The sequence below is a fragment of the Herpailurus yagouaroundi genome, unplaced genomic scaffold, assembly GCF_014898765.1.
Source record: "Herpailurus yagouaroundi ecotype Mexico unplaced genomic scaffold, PumYag 28, whole genome shotgun sequence".
In the NCBI taxonomy this organism is placed as follows: domain Eukaryota; kingdom Metazoa; phylum Chordata; class Mammalia; order Carnivora; family Felidae; genus Herpailurus; species Herpailurus yagouaroundi.
In genome coordinates, this window is record NW_024412376.1 from 27,838,563 (window position 1) to 27,863,413 (window position 24,851).

Sequence of the window (24,851 nt, forward strand, 5' to 3'; positions counted from 1 at the left end):
CTGTCAAGGGCACAATCTTTGTATTTGAGTCTCCACATTCCCTTTAACTAAGTAAAATGCTGTAAGCAAGCTCTTAACAGAAAATGCATCAGTAGCCATAAAATTGTGGTTATATTGTTTCACAGAAAATCTAGCATTTCTCTCTGAAAGAGATCCAGATACTGTAAAGATGCAAAGATCCATCTCAGTAAAATTAGACAATGTTTGACAAATGATTGGTTAATGGGAATTTTATACATCAAACTGTAGATCTACGAAGTGAATTAAAACATCACTCAAGCAGATAGGAAATGAGACTGAGGATGTGTGATTTTCTGCATACCCTTTCTGTTGAAACACTGATATGTTTATAGGGTGCCTGGGTGGCTAGGCGTCTGACTCCGGCTCAGGTCATGATCTCATGGTTTGTGGGTTTAAGCCCTGCATCAGGCTCTGTGCTGACAGTTCAGAGCCTGGAGACTGTTTCAGATTCTGTATCTCCATCTCTCTCTGCCCCTCTTCTGCTCATGGAGTGTTTGTCTGTCTGTCTGTCTCTCTCTCAAAAATAAATAAACATTAAAAAAACACTGATATTTTTCCAAACATGTGACTTATGGAAATAATACTACAGAAATAGGATCAGCATGTCATTTTGAACACACTGGTATTCTGTCAGTTGAAAAACATAACTCTGGGAATGATGTACAATGGAAACAAACAAACAAAAAGAATAAAAAAATGTTTTTTTAATAAAAAGTCAGGAAGTCATAAAAAATGAAAGCTTAAAATAGTATGTTGAGGTAAAAGGATGATAGTTATAAAAGGAGGAATTAAATGAACAATAAAACTGTAAAAGGAAAATGTATATTGATAGTGCTAAAAATGAGAAATACTTTATTAGAAAAAGAGTGTTGCCACATTATAGCAAAAATAAACAGAAAAGTAGACATACCAAGAACTGTCTTATAAGAAAAAGTTTTATAAATATAATAAAAATAATAATAATTCTACAATCACTGAGTGCTCAAAAAAACCAGACACTAAACAAACACACAATAAGAAAATTAGAGGTCTTTCTGTAAGTGATCAAAATCATTGTAGACTTTTAAGGGAAAGAAATTTGAAACAGAATTTTGTGTGGAAAACAGTTTTGAAAACATATAAATGCATCCTTGGATAATTAGTGGTTCATAAATTTTATCATATATGTTTTAAGTTTTTTATAAACAGCTAACTATATATATATATATATATATATATATATATATATATATATATATATACACGCATGCAAACACACATGCACACACACACACACACACACACACACAACACGAACTGTCTGAGAGATGGGTCAAAATATACACCTTAAAAATGGGGGGCATTGCAAAAAATGATTACTGTAAAGCAATATGGTTCACTAATACTCAACTTGTTTTTACAGTTCAATATGAATATCAAAATAACCTGAAGCAAAAATCTGAAATATAAATTGTGAGAGTATCATAATAATCTATAAACTTAGCTCATATTAGCAGAGGTAGTTTTGGTACAGTGGTTAATAATAGAGTCTTTTGAGTGAGAAAAACCTATTTATTTATTTACTTATTTATTTATTATATATTTTTATATGTGTAGTTGCCACATAGTAATATATATATATATACACACACACACATATATACATATATATTATATATACATATATATATTATATAATAGAGATTCAGCACCTATATACATTATGAAGTGATGCAACATTTATATGCGATTCAACATTTCTATACTTATCCTGTGGAATAGAGATAACGACACAATTTCGTATGACTAGATTATGCTATGTTATAGGCCTGGTCTGGAGATATAACCCTGAGGCACAATGGTGAAGGGATATTGCTGACCATACAAACTGAAAACAAATTGTGTCTGGCGAGATTCACAAGAATAGAGAAAAAATGTCTTTACATTTAGTAGGTGCATATATGTGCCAAAGGTTATGTTCATTTTCTCAAGCATTGGAACTATATCTAGAGGAGCAGGTACAATTAAAGTCATCCCTATTCAAGCTTATAAGAATTTACCATCATTATACAAAATACATCTCTCTTCTGCACAATTCAAAGATATACATTAAATTTGAAAGGAATCATTACCCTTTGCCTCTTTTAAGACAGTGGTGATGGCACTAATATCTGTAATTTTTTAGCAATGCAGGTCTGCTTTGATTTACTATTTTCTAAGATTGAGAAAGTGGTGTGGCTTGCATTGAGTTTTTGCTGCAAGATTATCCTCAGAACGTGTATCAAGAAACTAATATAAGAATTTTCACAGTTTGTCTATTCCTATTAAGCATTTCAGAACCGGGATAATCACAGGATAGGATCAGAGATGCATTAAACTCACTATGAGACAAACCTTAGACAAAACTTAGATTGATTACCTGAATGTCATCTGCCTCTACTCTGTCATCTGTCCACCATGGTGTTTTGATGTCCAAAAATCTATGTAACTGAGAGACAGTGTACAACAATCTCAAAAATGTCTGTTTCACATTACCCAGTATCCAGTGCTGTGGACTGAACTGCAAACTCCCCAAATTCATATGTTGAAGGTTTAACCCCCAATGTGATGGTATTTGGAAATAGGGCCTTTGGGAGATAATTAGGTTTATATGAGGTCACAAAGGTGGGTCTCCCATGATGGGATTAGTGCCCTTATAAGAAGAGATACCAGATAGCTTGCCTGCTCTCTCTGCCATGTGAGAACACAACCAGAAGTTAGCCATTTATAACCCAGTAAGAGAATCTTCACCTGAAACAGACCATATTAGCACCTTGATCTTGAACTTTCAGTCTCCAGAATTATGAGGAAAAAAATTTGTATTGTTTGACCCAGCCACCCTGTCTATGGTATTTTGTTATGACAGCCCAAGTGGACTAAGACCGATCTTGATACTGACAGTGGGGTGCTATTGTAATAAATACCTAAAAATGTGGAAAAGGCTTTAAAACTGGGTAATGGGAAGGCACTTGTTGAGATAGCACTGGGAATTGTATGAAAGCAATGAACTATGGGAATCTACCCACAAAACCAAGAGCACACTGTATGTTAGCCAACTTGACAATAAATTATATTTTTAAAAAACCTGGGTAATGGTCAGGCTGGAAAGTTTTGAGGTGCATGCTAGATATATGGAGGTTAATGGCAATTCTAATGTGTCTCATATACAAATGAGGACCATGCTAATAGAAACTGAAGGAAAGGTAGTATTTGTAGTAAAGTGGCAAAGACCTTGCCTGAACTGTGTTTTAGTGTTTTGTCAAGTTAGCACTTGTGAGTAATGAATGTAAAAGGAAATCATTGTAAACATCTAAGGAAAAGAAATTTGAAACAGAATTTTGTGTGAAATAAAACAGTTTTTAAAACATAAATGCATCCTTAGATCATTAGTGACTCAGCAATTTTATCACACATTTTTAAAGTTTTAGCTGAACAGATTTCTAACAAAAGTGTTAAATGAGTGCTTTTGTTCTTCCTGACTGCTTAAAGCAAAATGTGAAAAAACAGAGATGAATTGAAGAAAGAATTGCTTAAACACAAAGAAAAAGAAAATACAACTTGATGATTGGGAAAATTGTCAAGCTATCTCTGTTGCAAAAAAAATGAGAAGTCATATAATGAAGAAAACACCATATGTGTGTCTACACTGTTACTCAATAAAGAGCTTACAGAATTATAAAAGCAGAAGCACTGTCATTTCAAACTGAAGGAGACAAAGATGGGACAAAATGAAGAAAGGTTATTGGAATTCTTGGATTTCACAGTATGTGATAATAGAGATAGTTCAACTTTGAACATGTGCTATTCTTTAAGAAGAGGGAAAAGTTACTCCGATGGAAATTGAGAGATCATCAGGGCCACCACCTCAGTTTAAATGGAGATGGATCTATGAGAATGGCATCAGATATGTCCTGACAAAACAAGTAATTTGTGTGATGGAGTGACACCAATAGGATTAGACAAGTAAGAGAGGTATGCCAGACAATCAAATCTGCCTTGCCAACTAATGCCTATATCTCTAAAGATACAAATGTGACTCTGTATGTGTGTGTATATACATTGTGTGTGTGTGTGTGTGTGTGTGTGTGTGTGTGTGTGTGTATCTGGCGTGTATATATATATATGTGTATATATATATATGTATATATACATATATATGTATACATATACATATATATATCATATAATTACTTTTATATGATTTCAAGAATGTAGAAATTAATCTATGGCAATAGAAATAACAGTGATTTTTGTTAGGAGAGTGATTTTGTTGTTATATTTTTTATATTTTTAATTTACATCCAAGTTAATTAGCATATAGTGCAACAATGATTTCAGGGGTAGATTCCTTAATGCACCTTACCCATTTAGCCCATCCCCCATCCCACAACTCCTCCAGTAACCCTCTGTTTGTTCTCAATATTTAAGAGTCTCTTATGTTTTGTCCCCCTCCCTTTTTTATATTATTTTTGTTTCCCTTCTTTTGTGTTCTTCTGTTCTATGTCTTAATGTCGTCATATGATTGAAGTCATAGGATATTTGTCTTTCTCTGACTAATTTCACTTAGCATAATACCCTCTAGTTCTATCCGCGTAGTTGCAAATGGCAAGATTTCATTCTTTTTGATTGCCGAGTCATACCCCATGTATATATATGCCACATCTTCTGTATCAATTCATCCATTGGTGGACATTTGGGCTCTTTCCATATTTTGGCTATTGTTGATAGTGCTGCTGTAAACATTGGGGTGCATGTGCCCCTTCAAAACAGCATACCTGTATCCCTTGGATAAATTCTTAGTAGTGCAATTGCTGGGTCGTAGGGTAGTTCTATTTTTAAATTTTTGAGGAACCTCCATACTGTTTTCCAGAGTGGCTGCACCAGTTTGCATTCCCACCAGCAATGCAAAAGAGATCCTCTTTCTCCACATCCTTGCCAACATCTGTTGTTGCCTGTTAATGTTAGCCATTCTGACAGGTGTGAGGTGGTATCTCATTGTGGTTTTGATTTGTATTTCCCTGATGATGAGTGATGAGAATTTTTTCATGTGCTGGTTGGTCATCTGGAGGTCTTCTTTGCAGAAGTGTCTGTTCATGTCTTTTGCCCATTTCTTCACGGGATTATTTGTTTTTTCGGTGTTGAGTTGGACAACTTCTTTATAGATTTTGGATACTAACCCTATTATCTGATATGTCATTTGCAAATATCTTCTCCCATTCTGTCGGTTGCCTTTTAGTTTTGCTGATTGTTTCCTTTGCTGTGCAGAAGCTTTTTATTGTGATGAGGTCCCAATAGTTCATTTTTGCTTTTGTTTCCCTTTCCTCTGGAGACCTATTGAGTAAGAAGTTGCTGCAGCCAAGATCAAGGAAGTTTTTGCCTGCTTTCTCCTCTAGGATTTTGATGACTTCTTGCCTTACATTGGGGTCTTTCATCCATTTTGAGTTTATTTTTGTGTATGGTGTCAGAAAGTGTTCCACGTTCATTTGTCTTCATGTCGCTGTCCAGTTTTCCCAGCACCACTTGCTGAAGAGACTCTTTATTCCACTGGATACTCTTTCCTGCTTTGTCAAAGGTTAGGTCGCTATGTGTTTTGCTTTTGGAATCAAGGTAATGCTGTCTTCAAAGAAAGAGTTTAAAAGTTTTCCTTCCATTTCTATTTTCTGGAACAGCTTCAAGAAAATAGGTGTTGACTCTTCCTTAAAAGTTTGGTAGAATTCCCTTGGAAAGCCATCTGGCCCTAGACTCTTGTTTTTTGCCAGGTTTTTGATTACTAATTTGATTTCCTTACTGGTTACGGGTCTGTTAAATTTTTCTATTTCTTCCTGTTACAGTTTTGGTAGTGTATATGTTTCTAGGAAATTGTCCATTTCTTCCAGATTGCCCATTTTATAGGCATATAATTGTTCATAATATTCTCTTATTGTTTTTATTTCTGCTGTGTTAGTTGTGATCTCTCCTCTCTCATTCTTGATTTTATTTATTCAGGTCCTTTCCTTTTTCTTTTTGATCAAATTGGCTAGTGGTATATCAATTTCATTAATTCTTTTGAAGAACCAGCTTCTGGCTTCAATGATCTGTTCTGTTTTTTTGGTTTCGATAGCATTGATTTCTGCTCTAATATTTATTATGTCCTGTCTTCTGCTGGTTTTGGGTCTTATTTGCTGTTCTTTTTCCTTCTTTAAGGTTTAAGGTTAGATTGTGTGTCTGAGACCTTTCTTCCTTCATTAGGAAGGCCTGGATTGCTATATACTTTCCTCTTATGACCACCTTTGCTGCATCCCAGAGGTTTTGGGTTGTGGTGTTATCATTTTCATTGGCTTCCAAGTACTTTTTATTTTCCTGTTTAAGTTATTGGTTAGCCCATTCATTCTATAGTAGGGATGTTTTTAGTCTCCAAGTATTTGTTGCCTTTCCAATTTTTTTTCTTGTGGTTGATTTCAAGTTTCATAGCATTGTGGTCTGAAAATATGCATGGTATAATCTATCTTTTTGCACTTGTTGAGGGCTGATTTGTGTTCCAGTATATGGTTTATTTTGGAGAACATTCCATGTACACTGGAGAAGAATGTATATTCCACTGCTTTAGGATGAAATGTTCTGAATCTATCTGTTAAGTCCATCTGGTCCAGTGTGTCATTCAAAGCCATTGTTTCCTTGTTGATTTTCTGATTAAATGATCTGTCCATTGTTGTAAGTGGAGTGTTGAAGTCCTCTACCATTATGGTATTATTATCAATGAGTTTCTTTATGTTTGTGATTAATTGATTTGTATATTTGGGTGCTTTCACATTTGGAGCATAAATGTTTATAATTGTTAGATCTTGTTGATGGATAGACCCCTTAATTATGATAGAATTCCCTTCTTCAACTCATGTTACAGTTTTATTTTAAAGTGTAGATTGTCTGATATAAGTATGGTACTCCAGTTTTCTTTTGTCAACAATTAACATGATAGATGGTTCTCCATCCCCCTTCTTTCAATCTAAAGGTGTCTTTAGTTCTAAAGTGGGTCTCTTGTAAACAGCATGGATCTTGTTTTCTTATCCATTCTGTTACCCTGTATCTTGTGATTGGAGCATTTAGTCCATTGATGTTTAGAGTGAATTGTGAAAGATATAAATTTATTGCCATTATGTTGCTTGTAGAGTTGGAGTTCCTGGTGGTGTCTCTGGTCTTTCTAGTCTTTATTGCTTTGGTATTTATTTATTTATTTATTTATTTATTTATTTATTTATTTGTCTTTTCTCCCCTCACAGAGTCTCCCTCTTAAAATTTCTTGCAGGGCTGGTTTAGTGGTCATGAACTCCTTTACTTTTTTGTTTGTCTGGGAAACTTTTAATCTTACCTTTTATTATGAATGACCACCATGCTGAATAAAGAATTCTTGGCTGTGTAGTTTTCTGATTCAGCACATTGGATATATACTGCTACTCCTTTCTGGTCTGCCAAGTTTCTGTGCATAGGTCTGCATCAAACCTGTCTGCCCTTGTAGGTTAAGACTTTTATTCCCTTGCTGCTTTCATGATTCTTTCCTTGCCTGAATGTTTTGTGAATTTGACTGTGATATGCCTTGTTCATCGTTGGTTTTTGTTGAATCTAATGGGAGTCCTCTGTGCTTCCTGTCTTTCCCCAGGTTAGGAAAGTTTTCCACTATGATTTGCTTACATAAGCCTTCTACACCCTTTCTCTCTCTTCATTTTCTGGGACCCCTATGATTCTGATGTTTTTCTTTCTTAATGAGTCCCTGATTCCTCTAAGTCTTAAATGGTGCTCTTTTGCCTCAGTCTCCCTCTTTTTTTCTGCTTCATTATTCTGTACAAGTTTGTCCTCTATATCACTGATTCTCTGCTCTGCCTCATCCATCATTGCCGCCATGGCATCCATTTGAGATTGCAGCTCAGGTATAACATTTTTTATTTCATCCTGACTAGCTTTTACTTCTTTTCCCTCCGCAGAAAGGGATTCTAATCTATTTTCAACTCCAGCTAGTATTCTTATTATTTTGATTCTAAATTCTGGTTCAGACATCTTGCTTATATCTGAGTTGGTTAAGTCCCTGGCTGTTGTTTCTTCCTGCTTTTTCTTTTGGGGTGAATTCCATCATTTCATCATTTTGAAGGGACAAAATGAATTCATGAGGTAAAAAAAATAATTACAATTAAAAAAATTAAAATTAAAAATAGTTAAAAGTTAAAACAACAAACACACCAAGAAAATCAAATAAATGATGCTAGATTCTAAGTGTGTTTTGGTCTGGGTACTGACAGGGTCTTGATAGATTAGAGAAAAAAGGGAATGAAAAACAAAGGAAATAATTTGAAAATTTGAAAAAATGAATACACTGAAATAGAATATAATGAAATTATGGAAGTAGAATAGAATTTGGAAAAAATTTACACAAAAGTAAAAAATATAGTAGAAAAAATTAAAAGTATTTTTAATAAAAATCAAAAATAATTTTTTCTCTTTATTCAAGAAAAAGAGAAGAAACAAAAAAAAGCAAAAATCAAAATTGAGTAGATGGATCAGTGAGCAGACTGAAATATGATTGAAATTACTTTGTTTTCCACTAGACCTCAAAATATGAAGCACTTTATAGTCTGTAAACTAAGCAGGTAGATAGATTTGTGTTTTGTGTCTTTGAAGAGTGAGGTTGGCCCAGTTGTGCAGGGCTTAGTGTAATGGTTCTGTTCTCTACTAGATGGCACTGCTTATGTTACTGGGGGTGAATTGTTGTGGAGCTTGAAGGTGTGTATGCTCATGTGCAGAAGTGGTGAAAATGGCATCACCCAGTTACCCAGTCTCTAGTATCGGAACACTGTTCTCCTTGATCCACAGTTGAGCACCTGTCCTTTGTCTCCAGCTTCCATCCACTCCCTGCTTTTATACTGTCCATGACCTAGCCCCAGGCAGCACTTCCCTCCTGAGCTTTATCTCAGATGCAGCTGTTTTTCCTGACTCCTTACTTCTGAGGGACTGTGGCTTTGACCTGCTCAGACCTTCTAGGGGAATGTCTCACTGAGCAATAGCAAGGTGCCGGCCCCACCCAGGAATATTTGAGGGACTGTGCTGCTGCTGCTGCTGCTGCCCAGAGACTGTGGCTGGGTGCCAGCCTGCCCCAGAAAAAGTTCACGTGATCATGTAGCAGCAACATTTCAGGAATATGGAAAATCAAACACACATCTGGCACCAGGCTTCACCCCCAAGGACCTTGTTCCAGCACCAGCAAATGTGGTTGTTCTCCCATGGTCACTGGGGCCTTTACCTGTGGCGGGGAGGGGGCACACAGCTTCCACTAGATGTCCTCCCAGCAGGGGAACCACCATTCATGTGTGGCCTGAAGACCCCTGGACTTTGCTCCTGGGGATTCACCCTTCTCACCAGAGCACTGCAAGGTATCAACTGTGGAGTTTCAAACTCCCCCTGTTTATAGAGTCTTAATGGAATTTAAGCCCTCTCCTTTCTCCTTTCTCCCTTTTTAATTCAGTCCCTGCAGCTGTTTCCACTTTTCTACTTTCTCTCCAGCTGGTTTTGGCAGGGGCTGCTTTTCCCATATTCTCATCATCGTCCTCTTTCCACAAGCAAAAGCAGCTCCCTGCCCTCTGTGGCTTCTCCCCTAGTTCACTTCTTCATGCCACTTACCTGCTGAGTTCTGTGGTTCAGGTTGTGCAGATTGTTGTGTTAATCCCCCAATCAGTTTTCTAGGTGTGCAGGATGGTTGAGTGTTGATCTGGCTGTATTTCAGGGATGAGGGATGCAAAAAAAGCTTCCATGCTATTCTGCCATCTTGGCTCCTCCTCCTGAATCTATACTTTAGAGTGAGATTATTGGATTGCTCTAACATAGAGAAAGAAGAGTGAATGCTTGGGAAATCTCATATTCTTATGTAAAAAAAAATCTTTGGATTAGATCATTTCTTCACCAATACAGCAAAAACCATTTGGGCATATTTAATACTTGGATATAAAACACAAGACACAATTTTCATACTTCAGAATAAAAGGAAAAGGTAATTTTTTAACAGAACCTGGTAAGTGGATAAATCAGTAAGGAATAGCTTAATGACACTGGCTAAATTAAAAATAAAAACTGACCAAATAATGACATCATCCCCCAAGAAAAAGGAAAATCACAGACTAGAGGAATATACTTGTGACCTATATAGCTAACAATGGGTGAATGAGCAGAGTGTATTTTTTTAAATCCCCAACAAATCAATAAGAAAGAACAATTAAATAGAAAATGGGTAAACATTATTAGCAATTCACAAAAGTGACTAACATAATAAAAGATGTTATGCCTATGAATAATCACTAAAGTGAACATTAATCAACAGTAAGATATAATTTGGCATATAACAGATTGGGGAATATGTAAAATATGCCAACATCAAGCATTGATGAGAAAGTAGCTAGAAAAAATATTCACTGTTGGTGATAGTATAAACTGGTGTAACCACCTTGGAGAACATTAAAAACAATCTGGTAAAAAACATATTTCTACCCCAGCAACTATACTTGTAAAACCCTTGCATGCTTTCATTTGGAAGATTATTCTTTTTTATTTTTTATTTTTTATTTTTTATTTTTGGGACAGAGAGAGACAGAGCATGAATGGGGGAGGGGCAGAGAGAGAGGGAGACACAGAATCGGAAACAGGCTCCAGGCTCTGAGCCATCAGCCCAGAGCCTGACGCGGGGCTCGAACTCACGGACCACAAGATCGTGACCTGGCTGAAGTCGGACACTTAACCGACTGCGCCACCCAGGCGCCCCTGGAAGATTATTCTAATGTTTATTGCAGAACTGTTTGTAACTGAAAATTTGGAAGCAACTATAATATGGGAATGACCATATCTGGACATATATATTTGCATGATTAAATAGGAAGAAAAATGATGAAGAATGAACTTATGCTACACACATACATGAAATGGATATATCTGAAACAATGCTTTTTATAAAGGAGCCAATTGCAGTATAATATCACAAGTATGATAAATGTCAACTTTAAAAACATACTATAATTGGCATATTCTGTTGTGAGCCCATGTATATGTAATATAATTTTAAAATGCATGGATAGGAAGGACACATGGTCTTTTTCATTCAGTTTGTTATTAAGAATGAAAATTGGTGAGAATAAATGTGATATGGAGCATTGCAGAGGACTGAACTATGTTTGTAATATTTTTATACTCAAAAAAGGAAATTCTCACCAAATATGACAAATGTTAACATTCAGTAAACCTGGAGGTAGACACGTGGGGCTCTGCTATACTATCTTCTTTTATGTATGGGTCAAACATGTCTTTAAAAGTTATTTAAGAAATAAATCTCCACCAAAACAAAACAGTACAACCCAATCAGAATCTGGACATTTTAACCCTCAGTTTTGAATCATAGGGACTAAGAAATTCAGTAATCAAATATGTGCTCAGACCCAGGAAGCCATAGCATAGAATAGAAAAACACGTACTACACATGGTAAAGAACATGTAATCAATCTACATGGGCTCACATACATTCTTGGATAGTAAATTTTAGAGGCTGAGCATATGAAAACTATTAAGTAAAATACAAAATGCCTTTTTTATTGTTAGAAAAGGATTTTTGTTCTTCTTTAGATTTATCACTCAAGAATTACAGAAATTAAAGCATTACATGTTTTAGAATAAAGGTTTTAAAATCATGGCAGAAGCTTTTATGGATTTATATAATAATGCTCTTTTCTAAATAATATCACATCACAGTTCATTAAATTCTTGAACTTAACTTTGTGCTTTAGATTAACTGCTTCCTTTACTTTTGACATTTTGAATGAATGGAAATTAATAAAACAGTAGCCAGTTGACACACACAGTATTTCTTTCCCACTCCATACAAATGTGGTTTAATATGAGTTTCAATGTAAAAGTCAATGACATGACACTAAGTTTAAATTATATGCTTTTTGTTCAAAGATACGACTTTGAATCTCCTTAAATGCAAGACAAAAAATGTCAATAATTCTGAAAATAAGACTAATAGATTAAATAGTGGTGAGGCAAGAAGTCTAACAGACCACAAGTTAGAAATGAGAACCGGATGTCATTTTCCTTAGCAGTTTCACTTTTAATATTACTATGAAATGAACAAAATAGTGTATTTCAGTATTTAATATCATAGGTGGAAAAGGATATTTGTTAAAAGGGATCTATACCAGCAGTGTCCACAGTGGCCAGTATTACTTCATAGAAGAGATGTTTCTCATCAAAATTTAAACAAGTTTGACCAAATTTTGGTTCTGTAATGAGTATGAAATGACTAAAAACAAAAAGAGATTTGAATATTTATTAATTTTCCTCCCATATTTAATAAGTGTTGCCTTGTTAAAAGAAAAATTCAACAATTTAAGAAGAGGACAGTATTGAATATTCATTAGAGTTCTGTCTTCTGTTTATGGGCAACTTCAGTGCCTTTGTTGAATCTGGAAGCTGCAACCTAAGGGACATGAGTGAAGTGGCATTAGTGCCAAGATAAGGAGAATGTGGGTAGATGAAGAAAATGGGGGAATCACACATGGAAAGCGTGATCTAATTGCTCCTCTTGCCACTTCTGCTGTGTAATTTTCTGTTTCGCCCATCTTTAAACTTCTTTTCTTTAGTTGATAAATGCAGTTAAATGTCTTTTTATCTTATCTCACGGGGTTTTCCAGATGGTTTTTATAATTGTTCAATGATAATTTATATGGAAATATCAACATATTTGGAAAGCCACAAGGTGTCTTATGCAAATGGAAATTAATATAATTTTAATCTCATGTATTTCTGGAGACATATCAGAAACACAAAAGTAAATAATATGCTTAGGAACAAAGCTATTGGGCTTAGTAGATCAGTTGTACAATATGGTCAGATAAGGGAGGAATTTGTTTTATATCCCATCAAGGAGATTTCATTAAGGGGCAAGCATCATCAGAGTGACTGCCTATGTTGCAGTCAGGTTGCTGAAGGTCTGAGGAACAAGAATATTTCAGGGTGCTAATCTTTTGGACTTGCACACTTGATAGTTGGAAGATAAGGTTTGGTAAATACTACTAAATAGACAAGAAATGAATTTGATTTCAAATTCTTAGTCACTTACTGACTCTATCACCTTGAGTGAAATTACTTGGGTCTTGAGTTCAATATCTTTAAATATCTACAACAGAGATGGTAGTAAGAATGACAATAGTACTCGTAGTATGAGAAGCTAACAATGAGTGCTGATTGTAGCAGGCCCTGTATTCAGTATTTTCTGTAAGGAATGATAATGTACAAAGTGGGAAAGAGTGACGAATATTTTATATACAAAAGATTGCTTATTCTCCAAACATATATATGCTAAGGATTAGGAAGATGGCGGCGTAGGAGGACGCTGGGCTCACCGCGTGTCCTGCTGATCACTTAGATTCCACCTACACCTGCCTAAATAACCCAGAAAATCACCAAAGGATTAGCAGAATGGAGTCGCCGGAGCCAAGCGCAGACGAGAGGCCCACGGAAGAGGGTAGGAAGGGCGGTGAGGCGGTGCGCTCCACGGACTGGCAGGAGGGAGCCGGGGCGGAGGGGCAGCTCGCCGGCCAAGCAGAGCCCCCAAGTCTGGCTTGCAAAAAGCGGAGGGGCCTGACGGACTGTGTTCCGACAGCAAGCGCGACTTAGCGGCTGGGAGGTCATAAGTTAACAGCTCTGCTCAGAAAGCGGGAAGGCTGGAGGACAAAGGGAAGGAGAACTGCTGAGCCCCCGGAAGACAGAGCTCAGTTTGGTGGGGAACAAAGGCGCTCGCCAGCGCCATCTTCCCCGCCCATCCCCCAGCCAAATCCCAAAGAGAACCAGTTCCTGCCAGGGAACTTGCTCGCTCCATGCAAACACCCAACTCTGCGCTTCTGCGGAGCCAAACCTCCAGCAGCGGATCTGACTCCCTCCTGCTGCCACAGGGCCCCTCCTGAAGTGGATCACCTAAGGAGAAGCAAGCTAAGCCTGCCCCTCCTGCCCCTGTGCACCTTGCCTACCCACCCCAGCTAAGATGCCAGATCCCCAGCATCACAAGCCTGGCAGTGTGCAAGTAGCCCAGACAGGCCACCCCACCCCACAGTGAATCCCGCCCCTAAGAGAGGGGAAGAGAAGGCATGCACCAGTCTGACTGTGGCCCCAGCAGTGGGCTGGGGGCAGACATCAGGTCTGACTGCGGCTCCGCCCACCAACTCCAGTTATACACCACAGCACAGGGGAAGTGCCCTGCAGGTCCTCACCACGCCAGGGACTATCCAAAATGACCAAGCGGAAGAATTCCCCTCAGAAGAATCTCCAGGAAATAACAACAGCTAATGAGCTGATCAAAAAGGATTTAAATAATATAACAGAAAGTGAATTTAGAATAATAGTCATAAAATTAATCGCTGGGCTTGAAAACAGTATAGCTGACAGCAGAGAATCTCTTGCTACAGAGATCAAGGGACTAAGGAACAGTCACGAGGAGCTGAAAAACGCTTTAAATGAAATGCATAACAAAATGGAAACCACCACAGCTCGGATTGAAGAGGCAGAGGAGAGAATAGGTGAACTAGAAGATAAAGTTATGGAACAAGAGGAAGCTGAGAAAAAGAGAGAGAAAAAAATCCAGGAGTATGAGGGGAAAATTAGAGAACTAAGTGATACACTAAAAAGAAATAATATACGCATAATTGGTATCCCAGAGGAGGAAGAGAGAGGGAAAGGTGCTGAAGGGGTACTTGAAGAAATAATAGCTGAGAACTTCCCTGAAGTGGGGAAGGAAAAAGGCATTGAAATCCAAGAGGCACAGAGAACTCCCTTCAGACGTAACTTGAATCGATCTTCTGCATGACATATCATAGTGAAACTGGCAAAATACAAGGATAAAGAGAAAATTCTGAAAGCAGCAAGGGGTAAACGTGCCCTCACATATAAAGGGAGACCTATAAGACTCGTGACTGATCTCTCTTTTGAAACTTGGCAGGCCAGAAAGAATTGGCACGAGATTTTCAGGGTGCTAGACAGAAAAAATATGCAGCCGAGAATCCTTTATCCAGCAAGCCTGTCATTTAGAATAGAAGGAGAGATAAAGGTCTTCCCAAACAAACAAAAACTGAAGGAATTTGTCACCACTAAACCAGCCCTACAAGAGATCCTAAGGGGGACCCTGTGAGACAAAGTACCAGAGACATCACTACAAGCATAAAACATACAGACATCACAATGACTCTAAACCCATATCTTTCTATAATAACACTGAATGTAAATGGATTAAATGCGCCAACCAAAAGACATAGGGTATCAGAATGGATAAGAAAACAAGACCCATCTATTTGCTGTCTACAAGAGACTCATTTTAGACCTGAGGACACCTTTAGATTGAGAGTGAGGGGATGGAGAACTATTTATCATGCTACTGGAAGCCAAAAGAAAGCTGGAGTAGCCATACTTATATCAGACAAACTAGACTTTCAATTAAAGGCTGTAACAAGAGATGAAGAAGGACATTATATAATAGTGACAGGGTCTATCCATCAGGAAGAGCTAACAATTATAAATGTCTATGCGCCGAATACCGGAGCGCCCAAATATATAAAACAATTACTCATAAACACAAGCAAACTTATTGATAAGAATGTGGTAATTGCAGGGGACTTTAACACCCCACTTACAGAAATGGATAGATCATCTAGACACACGGTCAATAAAGGAACAAGGGCCCCGAATGAGACATTGGATCAGATGGACTTGACAGATGTATTTAGAACTCTGCATCCCAAAGCAACAGAATATACTTTCTTCTCGAGTGCACATGGAACATTCTCCAAGATAGATCATATACTGGGTCACAAAACAGCCCTTCATAAGTTTACAAGAATTGAAATCATACCATGCATACTTTCAGACCACAATGCTATGAAGCTTGAAATCAACCACAGAAAAAAGTCTGGAAAACCTCCAAAAGCATGGAGGTTAAAGAACACTCTACTAACGAATGAGTGGGTCAACCAGGCAATTAGAGAAGAAATTAAAAAATATATGGAAACAAACGAAAATGAAAATACAACAATCCAAACGCTTTGGGACGCAGCGAAGGCAGTCCTGAGAGGAAAATACATTGCAATCCAGGCCTATCTCCAGAAACAAGAAAAATCCCAAATACAAAATCTAACAGCACACCTAAAGGAAATAGAAGCAGAACAGCAAAGGCAGCCTAAACCCAGCAGAAGAAGAGAAATAATAAAGATCAGAGCAGAAATAAACAATATAGAATCTAAAAAAACTGTAGAGCAGATCAACGAAACCAAGAGTTGGTTTTTTTGAAAAAATAAACAAAATTGACAAACCTCTAGCCAGGCTTCTCAAAAAGAAACGGGAGATGACCCAAATAGATAAAATCATGAATGAAAATGGAATGATTACAACCAATCCCTCAGAGATACAAACAATTATCAGGGAATACTATGAAAAATTATATGGCAACAAATTGGACAACCTGGAAGAAATGGACAAATTCCTGAACACCCACACTCTTCCAAAACTCAATCAGGAGGAAATAGAAAGCTTGAACAGACCCATCACCAGCGAAGAAATTGAATCGGTTATCAAAAATCTCCCAACAAATAAGAGTCCAGGACCAGATGGCTTCCCAGGGGAGTTCTACCAGACGTTTAAAGCAGAGATAATACCTATCCTTCTGAAGCTATTCCAAGAAATAGAAAGGGAAGGGAAACTTCCAGACTCATTCTATGAAGCCAGTATTACTTTGATTCCTAAACCAGACAGAGACCCAGTAAAAAAAGAGAACTACAGGCCAATATCCCTGATGAATATGGATGCCAAAATTCTCAATAAGATACTAGCAAATCGAATTCAACGGCATATAAAAAGAATTGTTCACCATGATCAAGTGGGATTCATTCCTGGGATGCAGGGCTGGTTCAAAATTCGCAAATCAATCAACGTGATACATCACATTAACAAAAAAAAAGAGAAAAACCATATGATCCCGTCAATCGATGCAGAAAAGGCTTTTGACAAAATCCAGCACCCTTTCTTAATAAAAACCCTTGAGAAAGTCGGGATAGAAGGAACATACTTAAAGATCATAAAAGCCATTTATGAAAAGCCCACAGCTAACATCATCCTCAACGGGGAAAAACTGAGAGCTTTTTCCCTGAGATCAGGAACATGACAGGGATGCCCACTCTCACCTCTGTTGTTTAACATAGTGCTGGAAGTTCTAGCATCAGCAATCAGACAACAAAAGGAAATCAAAGGCATCAAAATTGGCAAAGATGAAGTCAAGCTTTCGCTTTTTGCAGATGACATGATATTATACATGGAAAATACGATAGACTCCACCAAAAGTCTGCTAGAACTGATACATGAATTCAGCAAAGTTGCAGGATACAAAATCAATGTACAGAAATCAGTTGCATTCTTATACACTAACAATGAAGTAACAGAAAGACAAATAAGGAAACTGATCCCATTCACAATTGCACCAAGAAGCATAAAATACCTAGGAATAAATCTAACCAAAGATGTAAAGGATCTGTATGGTGAAAAGTATAGAAAGCTTATGAAGGTAATTGAAGAAGATTTAAAGAAATGGAAAGACATTCCCTGCTCATGGATTGGAAGAATAAATATTGTCAAAATGTCAATACTACCCAAAGCTATCTACACATTCAATGCAATCCCAATCAAAATTGCACCAGCATTCTTCTCGAAACTAGAACAAGCAATCCTAAAATTCATATGGAACCACAAAAGGCCCCGAATAGCCAAAGTAGTTTTGAAGAAGAAGACCAAAGCAGGAGGCGTCACAATCCCAGACTTTAGCCTCTACTACAAAGCTGTCATCATCAAGACAGCATGGTATTGGCACAAAAACAGACACATAGTCCAATGGAATAGAATAGAAACCCCAGAACTAGACCCACAAACGTATGGCCAACTCATCTTTGACAAAGCAGGAAAGAAGATCCAATGGAAAAAAGACAGTCTCTTTAACAAATGGTGCTGGGACAACTGGACAGCAACATGCAGAAGGTTGAAACTAGACCACTTTCTCACACCATTCACAAAAATAAACTCAAAATGGATAAAGGACCTGAATGTGAGACAGGAAACCATCAAAACCCTAGAGGAGAAAGCAGGAAAAGACCTCTCTGACCTCAGCCGTAGCAATCTCTTACTCAACACATCCCCAAAGGCAAGGGAATTAAAAGCAAAAGTGAATTACTGGGACCTTATGAAGATAAAAAGCTTCTGCACAGCAAAGGAAACAACCAACAAAACTAAAAGGCAACCAACGGAATGGGAAAAGATATTTGCAAATGACATATCGGACAAAGGGCTAGTATCCAAAATCTATAAAGAGCTCACCAAACTCCACACCCGAAAAGCAAATAACCCAGTGAAGAAATGGGCAGAAAACATGAATAGACACTTCTTTAAAGAAGACATCCGGATGGCCAACAGGCACATGAAAAGATGTTCAGCGTCGCTCCTTATCAGGGAAATACAAATCAAAACCACACTCAGGTATCACCTCACGCCAGTCAGAGTGGCCAAAATGAACAAATCAGGAGACTCTAGATGCTGGAGAGGATGTGGAGAAACGGGAACCCTCTTGCACTGTTGGTGGGAATGCAAATTGGTGCAGCCGCTCTGGAAAGCAGTGTGGAGGTTCCTCAGAAAATTAAAAATAGACCTACCCTATGACCCAGCAATAGCACTGCTAGGAATTTATCCAAGGGACACAGGAGTACTGATGCATAGGGGCACTTGTACCCCAATGTTCATAGCAGCACTCTCAACAATAGCCAAATTATGGAAAGAGCCTAAATGTCCATCAACTGATGAATGGATAAAGAAATTGTGGTTTATATACACTATGGAATACTACGTGGCAATGAGAAAAAATGAAATATGGCCTTTTGTAGCAACGTGGATGGAACTGGAGAGTGCGATGCTAAGTGAAATTAGCCATACAGAGAAAGACAGATACCATATGGTTTCACTCTTATGTGGATCCTGAGAAACTTAACAGGAACCCATGGGGGAGGGGAAGGAAAAAAAAAAAAAAGAGGTTAGAGTGGGAGAGAGCCAAAGCATAAGAGACTGTTGAGAACTGAGAGCAAACTGAGGGTTGATGGGGGGGTGGGAGGGAGGAGAGGGTGGGTGATGGGTATTGAGGAGGGCACCTTTTGGGATGAGCACTGGGTGTTGTATGGAAACCAATTTGACAATAAATTTCATATATAAATTAAAAAAAAAAGAAAAAAAACATATATATGCTAAAATAAATAAGACAGTCACATTTATTTTTATCGATTTGAGGAAAGGGAAGTATAGAATAGTAGCTGAGTTGTTTGGCTTTGGAGTAAATAGATAAGGATTTGAATTCTGACAATGAAATAAACTAAGCTATTTTAAAATAACTAACTTGTGGGGACGCCTGGGTGGCTCAGTCGGTTAAGCGTCCAACTTCGGCTCAGGTCATGATCTTGCAGTTTGTGAGTTCGAGCTCTGCATCGGGCTCTGTGCTGACAGCTCAGAGCCTGGAGCCTGTTTCCAATTGTGTCTCCCTCTCTCTCTGCCCCTCCCCTGTTCACGCTCTGTCTCTTAATAATAAATAAACGTTAAAAAAATAAAAAAAACCCTAACTTCTATAGCCTTAATTTTCCCAATTCCAAAAGATGAATAATGAATAATAACAGCAGCTAGGTAAAGGTGTTGCATGATTTTTATAATACTGATTTTTTCATAATATTGTCATAATGATGAAAATAGATACTTGTGCTTTATGTAAACAAGTGACTTTTTTAGGTTCTAGGTTTTGGAACACTTTGGAAAAAGTCAAAGTTTGAGCAGCATTGTACCAAATTCTGAGTTTGTAGTAGGTATTATTTTGGAAGTTCTAAAACAGAATGATTTTTGTAATGTGATAAATTGCATAAGATGGGCAGTTTCATTTGAAATCAATAGTACTTTGTTTTCAATTCATTTTTAGACATTTGACATTAAAAAAAATTCTTTATTTGTCAATTAATTCTTTCATGATTTATTAAACTCATGTAGATGGCCATTTAAAAAAATCTTTATGAATGATCAGGGAAAAATTACTTGAAGAAAGAAAGTTAAGATAATTTTCAGCTTAATATTAATTCATTCCTATTCCAACTAAGATACTATTTTCAACAAATGATATGAAATTATTAAAAATAGAATACATGATATGTATTGAGGTGTACTTGTGCAATTCAGTTATTTGAATATCTTAGAAGCCCAGAATAAAGTGTAATTAAGAGATAAGCTCAACCAGACTTCTGGTTGCAGGTTTTACAATAGGAAAGGCATTTGAAGTGCTCTGAGTATTGAACAGTGATTGTTGGTCCATGTACATAGGTGTAAGGCACAGAGAGACGCAGGTTAATTCATTTGGCTAATAAGGAAAAATCTAGTGGTGTAAAATCATGTTTATTTCATTTTTTCTAAATTAAAAAACATAGATTTAGGTTATCTGAATATATAGAAGGTGTAGAACACTCTGCTACATGATATAAAAAAAAAGAAGTATTGAGAGGTAAATCAAATATAGACCTGGTGCTTACCCTTGAGAATTTTCCTTTAGAGATAGATAACATTTGTGCAGACACCAAAAATAAAATATTTAAAAGATGAGGACATGTAGGCAGTCAGGCAATCCTGGAAATAATTTTAAAGATGTTTCCTCTGGCCCAAAATGTGCACCAGAGTTTAGTGATATGTCACTATTGATGTAGTAGGCTATTAGTCAAAGTGAATTGACTGAGGCATGGATCATCAGAAAGACAATTTCCAGGGGGGAAAATGCACATCCAAGCATTATCCTTTCTTACTTTCTTTTTTTTTTTCTGGTGTCAGATAGTTATAAAATGTTTCCAAAGCCTTATTTCTATATTCCTTTTGGTCTCTATGCCTAAAATTTATTTCCTGCTTTGTATGCTGATTGACTCCCTCGATTTATGAAGTCAGGGGACTTCCTGCCAATGTGCCATTCATTCATAAAACAAGTATTTGTTACTTCTTCCTATTTGTGAGTTTCTAATCCAGAAATAAGATAAAGCCCTTGTCCTATCAAACTCAGAGTCTTACTATTTTTACCATAGAGAGGGAGGTCAGTAGAGTTGCAGAGAACGGAGTCAGTGAAATATTTGCATGGAAGAGTCCTTTTTGTTTTCTTTGATAGTTAAGTTGAACTCCTTAGTAAGAGGATTCTAGAGAAAACTATTCCTTTATAAGTGTCCAAGCTGCAAGTAATTTAACATGGTTGGGACACAGGATTTTTGAGGACAGGCAGGAAATAAAGACTGAAATAAGTTCAGAGCCTATAATAGTTTGCCATTGCTGCTGTAAAATAACAACACAATGGAACAAGGCAGATTTATTATCTTAGAATTCTTTAGTTCAGAACTGTGGTACTGTGTTTCACTTGAAAGTTTCTGCAGGGCTACTTTTCTTTCTGAGGGCTCTAGGGATGAATCCATTCCCTCACTCATTTGAATTGTTGACAAGTAGCAGTTTTTTGCAGTTGTAGAAATGGGGTCCTTGTTTCCTGGGTGACTGTCAGCTCAAGAGGTTGTTCATATCACTTGGCTCAGGACCTTCTTTCTCTAGCTTCAAAGCCATCAATGGTGGGCCAAGTCCCTGTCAGACTTAGAGTCTCTTCTGTCCCTTCTTCCACTCTTGGTGTCACTGATAGCCACTTCTGCCTTCTCTTCCACTTCTCTTCCATTCATTCTCATTGATTCCACCTGGATAATTCAGTATAATCTCTTTAGTAGGTCAACTGATAAGCAACCTTAATACTCTTTTGAGATATAAGGTAACATATTAACAGGTTCCTAGGACTGTGTCTTGAATGTCTTTAGAGACCTTTACTCTGCCTTCTAAGAGGTACGTGTGTCACATTTTTTTTAAAGAAAATAAAAGGGGAGGTTTTTTTTTAAATCATTTCATATACTTTAGTGTACATCTTTTTTTTTTTTTTTCAACGTTTATTTTTATTTTTGGAACAGAGAGAGACAGAGCATGAACGGGGGAGGGGCGGAGAGAGAGGGAGACACAGAATCAGAAACAGGCTCCAGTCTCCGAGCCATCAGCCCAGAGCCTGACGCGGGGCTGGAACTCACAGACCGCAAGATCGTGACCTGGCTGAAGTCGGACGCTTAACCGACTGCGCCACCCAGGCGCCCCTAGTGTACATCTTTTAATTCATCTTTCCTAATTCTTCTTTGCTCAATTCTAACAGATTATAGTTTTTTCTAAAAATCTTCCATTTTATGAAACTAACTGCATATTATTCTGTAATTATTACTTTAAATCTTTATTGTGTTAGTATATATTTAACATTTTCATTTATATATTTCCCCCCCTTTTTTCTTGGTCAACATCACTGGAAGTTTGCTCATCCCATTGATCTTGTCCAGAAACTTGTCCAGCTTTATAGCTGCTGTTGGTTCTGTAAGGTTTATTTATATTTTCTTTTTTCCTATATTGTTAATTTTTATACTTATTTTTTATTATCTTATTTATTTTTTCTGTCTTCTTTATTTTTCCAACTTCTTGAAGTGGTTGCTGGCTCATTATTTTTATTTCTCTAATTTGTCTTTTCATAAATGTGTCTAAGCTACAAATTTCACTCTATGTACCTTTTTCAGTACCTGACAAATTTTAGTATCTAATGTTTTCATAGGCATTTAGCTCTAAGTACTTTTAATTTTTAAAATAATTCCTTCTTTAAAATTTTTTTAATGTCTATTTATTATTTTTGATAGAGACAGAGTGTGAGTGGGGGAGGTGCAGAGAGAGAGGGAGACACAGAATCTGAAGCAGGCCCCAGGCTCTGAGCTGTTAGCACAGAGCCCAGTGTGGGGCTCCGACTTGCAAACTGTGAGATCATGACCTGAGCCTAAGTCAGATGTTTAACCAACTGAGCCACCCAGGTGCCCCAATAATTCTTTCTTTTAGACAGAGAGTAAGTCCTATTTTATTTAGTATGCAAAAATTTGGTATTTCTTCTGCCATATTTTAATAATTATTAATTTCTAATTTTAGTGCATTGGGAATGAAAAACATAGTTTGTATGCCGTTGATTCTTTAAAGAAAATAGGACTTTTTTGTAGGTTATTTTATGGTAAATATTTGAAAATTTTCTTTCATAGCTTAATATAAGTATGTGTTTTCTGCTTGGATGTATACAGATACATAGATATATAGCTATCTTTTAATATCTATATATAGATAAATATATAGATATTTTTAAAATTTCTTTATGTAGATTATTGAAATTTATTTTGGCTTATTGCCTCATTTACATATCAACTTCTAAAAGAAATAAAAAGCACAATTTAATATTTTATTATTGCTTTAATATTTGGGGAGGCAATATTCTTCATGATCCATGACGTTAGAGGTGAAATCTTTCAAATTTTTAGTGAACAGATAATCAATATCTTGTAAAAGGCATTTAAATAATTATAGGAAAAAAGAGAAAGTAGAAAAACTATTCAGCTGATTTTATTAACCAGTTAAGTATGATAAAAGAAAAAAAAACACTTCATTTATGAATATTAGGAATATATTGTATCTTATCTAATTTTGTAAAAAGTATATCATGGACAGAAACAGCAAATATACTTAGCCTAGAGATTTAGACACATTCTTATTAATGTATTTAATTTAATACGTTATCAGTGTTAGTCACTCTCACTTCAAATGTTTAACAGTACTAGGAGGGAAGGGTAAAACTACAAGGAAAATGCATGAGAAATATGAGGATTGGAGAAGATAATTTTTTAAAAATGTGATATATACTCAAGTGAGTTAACATATGAGAAAATTCATCAAGATGGTTGGATGAAAGATCAACTTGTGGCCATTAATAACACTTCTTTGCAGCAGCAGAATGGACTAATAAACATTATTTAAACAAATATTACTCATAATAACAACCAAAAAATTAAATGCCTAGCAACCAACATAAAGAGCAAACACTTTTATAGAGTAAATTACAACTACAATAAAGTAGCAAAATACATCAAGTAATAACAACAGATTTAAATAAATAAATACCATGTACAAGGATGCATAGCTACATTTATATATCTAACATGTCAGTTTCTTCCAGATTAAGACTTATCATCAATACAGTCAAAGTAAGATTTCAGGCTGAGCAGCTGAGCATTCTGAGACACTTGACAATCTTATTCTAAAATGGATATGAAAGTATTCAGTTGCAGGTCAACTTTGATAAAGAAGATAAGGAAGTGCACTCTCACTGACAAATATCAATATGTATTGAGAAACCATTGTACTAAATTGGTACAAAAACAAAGAATTTGACTAAGAGAACAAAATGGAAGACACAGAAACATATATGTGTGTGAGAAATGGTTTATTACAAATGGGGAAAGGATGAGTTATTTAGTAGGTAGTGTTGAGGAAACTAATTAACTCACTCTATGGAGAAGAGTGCAGCTGTGTCACTATTCCAAATGATGTTGCACTTGAAATGTATTAATGTTATAAAGGGCAAAGAAAAAAGTATAAAGGTAATCGAAAATAACTGGAAGAGCTTTTTATGTTACCGAAGGGTGAGAAGAACTTCTTAAATGAGATCTAAAAAGCACAGACAAGATCATGAAAAAACAGATTTGATAACATACACACAAATGTTTTAAATTACCTTCACTGACAGTCTCTAAAACCAAAGTTACAGATACATAAACAACAAGTGAATGATATTT